The sequence below is a fragment of the Polypterus senegalus genome, chromosome 3 (genome assembly GCF_016835505.1).
Source record: "Polypterus senegalus isolate Bchr_013 chromosome 3, ASM1683550v1, whole genome shotgun sequence".
Classification (NCBI taxonomy): Eukaryota; Metazoa; Chordata; class Cladistia; order Polypteriformes; family Polypteridae; genus Polypterus; species Polypterus senegalus.
Window position 1 is genome coordinate 300,722,080 of NC_053156.1, and position 5,775 is coordinate 300,727,854.

General features: G+C 37.6%; 1 long non-coding RNA gene across 1 annotated transcript; it reads left to right on the plus strand.

The window, feature by feature from the left end:
• Positions 1 to 557: 557 nt before the first annotated feature.
• On the plus strand, positions 558 to 5,558 carry LOC120526352. Its single transcript, XR_005633123.1, has 3 exons — positions 558 to 667; positions 2,765 to 2,807; positions 5,473 to 5,558. It is a non-coding gene; the product is annotated as an uncharacterized LOC120526352 (long non-coding RNA).
• Positions 5,559 to 5,775: the final 217 nt, after the last annotated feature.

Here is a 5,775-nt window from a genome sequence, read left to right on the forward strand (position 1 = left end):
TTAAGCTCATGTGTTTGCGGTGTCTGAATAAAAATCCTTCTTTTTTTTCTACGACCTTCTGTGTCTCTGTGCAAATCTGTGACCCAAGCGTGACAACAGCTGCTCTTCTGCATTTGTTGGTCTCCCTGTCTTGCTGCTTCACTTCTTCCTTCAAGTTTCTATTTCATTTTTTTTCTTGCATTATCATGACCTTCTTAACCTGACTGAACCCATACTAATTTCTTATTTACTATTTCACCCTTTCTTGGCGTCTCTGCCATCTTTCTTAATCATTTAAAGACTAGATGTGGGTTTGGTACCTCAGAAAGGTTAATTTTTATATTTTTAATTCATCTGTGACAAGCATATGCCTCAATAAAACTAACTTCAGGTCATTGGTAAAAAAACGTTTATGTGCAAATGGCTCTTGACATGTTAAAAGGAATCATTGACAAAGAGCCAAATGTTTTGCTCTGTGTCTGTCTTGCACACCAATGCAAATGAATGAGATCAGAATTGTTTTAATTTCATTTAAATATTTTCATAGACGAATTTAGAGTATAAAACTGCATCAGACAGCCCAGTGTTCAGAGATCCTGAGACCTCATCATCTGAGCCGATCACCATGTTCTTTGAGAAAGCAGTTTGCCTCCTTGCCACCCTCGCTATGCTTGTCACAATGGCTGTGGTGAGTATTAATGCTCTACTAGGAGATCTTTTCCATATTTATGGTCATTTCAGATGGTTTACTCTAAAATACATGAATACGACAGGCTCTCAGACACAGCAATATAGCACACTGAATGGTTTTCAATGCTGACTAAAAACAGAATTATTCAACTTTTAGTCTACATTTAAATCTTTGAAATTAGCAGAAGGACTGGCCTTCAACATCTGTGGTGTTTCATTTTCATTTCTTCTTAAAAGCAAATTAAATGATATTGGTATGTCAAGCACAATATTCCAAAACACAAAATAAAAACATTAAATTGTAGCAAAGGACAAAAGCAACCGTATGCTGCTTTTAAAACATCGTGAAGGTTTACACTGAAGTTCAGGTTTATAGTCATTTGCGCACAATTTATTCTTCTTGCTCTTTCATTTTTTTCTCTATGTGCCTGATCAACCTTTTCCAAACAACTTGGTCCTTCACCTCCTCGCCAGTCAGGCCTTTTTCCTTTACTTCATCCATCCATCTCTGCTTTGGCTGCCTTGCTTTTGCTTCCTGCGAACTTCCATTCCCATCACTCATTTTCCCACATAAGTCATCATCTCTCCTCATCACCTCTCCATACAACTTCACCTGACTTTCCTGTACATCTTAATCGTCTCTCCCACTTTTGTGGTACCTTTGTCTCCCATTTTCTATTCTGTCCTTTTTTTGTATTTCCACACATCTATCTTAACATTATCATTTCTTCAACATCCACTTTCTTCTCCTGTACTCTTACTGCTGTCCTAAAAACCTTCCATTTGATCCATCCAAACTGCACTCTGGGCTATCTCTACATTTAATTCTCCATTTTGAGCTGTCTTGTAAATAGCTTTCCCTGCAACATAACTTCTGAATCCTCTTTATCAATAAACCTCAGATATTCTGTCCTCGTCCTATTTATCTTCAACCCTCTAATATCCAAAGTCCTTCTCCATTCTTCCAACTTACTCTCTACTTTCTCTTTTCTGGTGCACCTAACACAGTGTCATCATCTCAAAGCCTGCACCACGAGGTTTGGTCTTTTATCCCACAAATTAACACATCCATAACCAGATCAAAGTACACAATTGATTGAATTTTGTAATTGCATTTCTCCCACAGATGAGTGGTGGTAGTGTAATACATACAACAGAGAATGAACACAAGAGGAGCCATAAAAACAATAGTAGATGATAAATAAGAAACACGTATGAAGATGTTGATATGACAAGCTGTTGAGCAGCCTTATGACCTTCAAATAAAAACCGTCCCAAAATCTAACAAAGTGGGACTAATAGCTCTGAACAGAAGTAGACGAACAGTGACAGTGAACAGCAGTGTTTGATTTTACAGCTTACCTGTATAAGACAAAATGTGTTATTTATACCTTGGACAAAAGGGAGCTGTTCATCAATAATTTTCAGAGCTTCCATCACCTGTGTCGTACCCCTCATCTGGTCCACAGTGATTGAGACTCCAAAAAAATGAATGTCATTGACTGCTTCACAATATCTGCCAAGTGTAGATAGGTGTGCAGCCTGCCTCCTACTTTGTGAAGTGCACGAGCGTTTCCTTGGCTGTATTTAATTTCAAGGTGAGGTTGTCACCTTTACAGAACTTTGTCAGAAGGCAAAGCTCTTCTCTAGTAGCTGGCTTATGAAGGTTGGTGTTTAGGCCTACATTTAAATTTAATTCAGTTGAAACAATGCTTGGCTTCTGAGCAATGTCATGTGATACACCACTTCTTGAGAAGAGCCTGAGGGGAGGATCAGCATGGAGAAGGTAAGGCAGCAATTTCATGATGACAGACAATTCCATTGTGAGTTCCACTGTTGAGACTGGTGGGAATTCTTTAGAGTTGAAAGTGTCAGAGACAATGACAGCATTTTGGTCATCATAGTTTTAGTAAAATAGAGTAAAGCTTCATCGTATAAATGGCAACAATTCCTAATTTTTCAATGTCATTCTCTTTCAGTATTTGTTGCTTATTGAATGAAGCCATCACTGTTAAAGAACACTTTTGTCCAAAGCCTTACTAATCTCATACTTTCGTTTTCATATTTTTCATAGTTTCATATTTCTCTCTTTCAGGCACATCCAGATTACCCTGATTCTGCAAATGGAAGAAGACATTGTAAGTGTTATGTCTAACATGTTCACCTAAGCATTTAGCACAATTAAAAAGGAGAACGGCAGTGCTAGTGTAGTGTGTTAGTCCTTGAGATGTTGAATTATTATATAACAAGAAAACACGTTTGTCACAGAAAAAAAAACTTATTTTGAACAAAACATTTTTTTGTGAATATCGGTATTAAAAAAGGGTTATTCCAAGGTGTGTAAATACCACAACATAACACTTTTAATTCTGATTCATATAATTCAAGGTCTTTAGAGTCTCTGCTGACATCATGGGGTTCAAAGAACAAGATGACCCTGGATGGGCACCATGCCATTGCAGTGCCCACTCACACATACTAAAACAACCTGAGGGAAACTGAGAATAAACAAGGAACTTAAAACACACATATTTGGGATGTGGAATACAATCCTAAACAGACACAGGGAGAACATGCAGAACTTGCATTGACAACAAACCAGATTAGCATTTGAATGCAGGATCACAAAACTAGCACCACTAACTACTGTGGCACCTAAAAGTATCAAAGCCAAGCATGTCATTCATTAATCAAAGAAACTCCCGCAATGTGCAGATACACTCCGCAAACAACTTCCAACTGCTTTATTCCCATTATATTCCTCATTACAGAAATGTGTGAGTGTCTTTGTTGCCTTATTGTGTTTTTTTTAAATCATTTACAGTTGGGCAAAATGTTTCACACATTCCCCTTACTTTCCATAACTTACACGTCTGCTAGTTTCATGTCTGCTTGACACTGGCTGCTTAATGTCAGTCTAATTACTACGAACACCTGAGGCTGTAGATTTCGCTTTACAAGAAGATCCTTACAGAGCCTCAGTGTTTGTCCATCTTTATCGCATTTCAACCTGAAGTTAAAATGGATTATTGGGAGGTGAACACCATTTGATTTACACAACATCCCTGCCACTTTGAAGGTGCAAAATATTTTCTAATCGTGATACAAGAAAAATATTAAGGCCAAACCTGAAATCCTGAGCATGCATAAGCATTCACTCCTAAAAGTAAATACTGTGTAGAGCCCCCTTTTGCTGCCATTCCAGCTGTAGATTTCTCTTTGAACGTCTCCATTACTTTATCACATCTCAGCACTGATATTTTTCACTCGACTCCAAACTGCTCTAACTCCTTCATATTCGGTGGGTTGCATTGGTGTACAGCCATCTTCAAATTATGCCATAGATTTTCAATTGGATTGAGGCCTAGGCTTTGAAGAAGCCATTCCAAAACATTAAAATGTGTCCCTTTAAAGTACTCAAGTGCAGCTTTAGCATTATGTTTAGGGTCATTCATAGTCATGCTGGATGGTGAACCTTGGCAGACTCAAACAGGTCTTCCTCAAGAATTTCCTTGTATTTGGCGTCATCCACTTTTCCATCAGTCCTGACTAGTTTTCCAATCCCCACAGCATGATGCTGCCACCTCCATGCTTCACTGTGGGAATGGTGTCCTCGGGCTGATGGGAGATTGCACCACAAATGGTGTTTCCCATGATAGCCATAAAGTTCACTTTTAGCCTCATCTGTCAGGAGAGCCACAAGCTTTTGGGCAAACTTCAAATGTGCCATCTCATGTTGCTGCTTATAAATCTTGTTTCTTCTGTCCTCTGATATTTCTTTTGTCAGATTTGTAGTGGTGCCATATTCTTTCTGTTTTCTAATAATGGATTTTATGGTGTTCCATAGGATATTTTTTTATAACACTACCATGGTCCATCCTTCTCCTAAACTTTGTCTCTGACCTGTTTAGAGTGCTCCTTGTTCTTCATGTTACTCATTTAGTGGTGTTAAAGATTCAGGAGCATTTTCAGAAAGGTCTGTTTATGAAAGACATCATGTGACAGATCATGTGGCACTCTGATGGCACACAGGTGGACCCTAATGACTAATGATGTAAACTCTGAAGTTAATTGGTTGAATGAAATCTAATTTAAGGGTTTCACAGCATAGGGAATGAATACATGTGCACTCAAAACTTTTTAGTTTTTACTTGTTTCTAAGTTTTATACGCTTACGGCAAATGTTCATTGTTTGTTTTCACACAAACTGACTGGTATGATGGTCCACACAGCTAACAACCATTTATGTTTCCTACACTCGGTCGTTAATTTCCCAGCGTTTTTAATTTATGACTTGCATCCATGTATTTACCAGACCATTCCCTTAGTGGTTTCTGTACCCTCCTCATTTGTGTCTCCTTGAACTAACTGCAGCCTTCTGTTGGTCTGATATTTGTAATTCATTTTTAGAATTTATGAACTTCCTTTTGAGAGACTGTGTACTTTTAATATTGTATAAGCCCCAATAATTAGAGGTAAGATGTGAAATAGGACTCACTTTCACATCTCATGTCATTGTCCTGCATGTTTTCTATGCCTCACTCTAATCCAAATAGTTCAATTCTTTTCCTATTGTTTCAAAATTTAACCCCTAAAATGAAAACAACAAAAATGTCCTTGTTAGTTATTTAGTGTTTTAAGTTAGTAAAAATCTCTTGTGTGTTATTATTCATGTAAACTCTTTGTTTTCCTCTTCGTACAACTGTAGTCCTTTACCATAAGACCTGCAGTTATCTGAGTAAAAGTTTAATTGTTACATTCACTGCAGTTTGGTCATTTATCTTTTTATCTCTTTTTTTGTAGGAGATGATATGATCCGCATCCACTGAAGCCTGTAACCACTACAGACATTGTGTGATCCATTAAAATAAAACAGTCATGCATATCTATTCCTTGTGTCTTCTGTCATCACTCCAGCTCTGCTATTCATCTTAAATTGGTTAATCCACCATGGTGAATGTTTGCAATTCCTTTGATTTCTGACAATTGTCTACCAATAATCAAATTAGAATGCTCTTGTAAAAATAAGCACCATGTGTTCACTTTCCTTCAGTATTGCTCAGTTTTTCGTTGCTCCAGTTTAGTTTTTGCTCTTTTCAGGTTCAC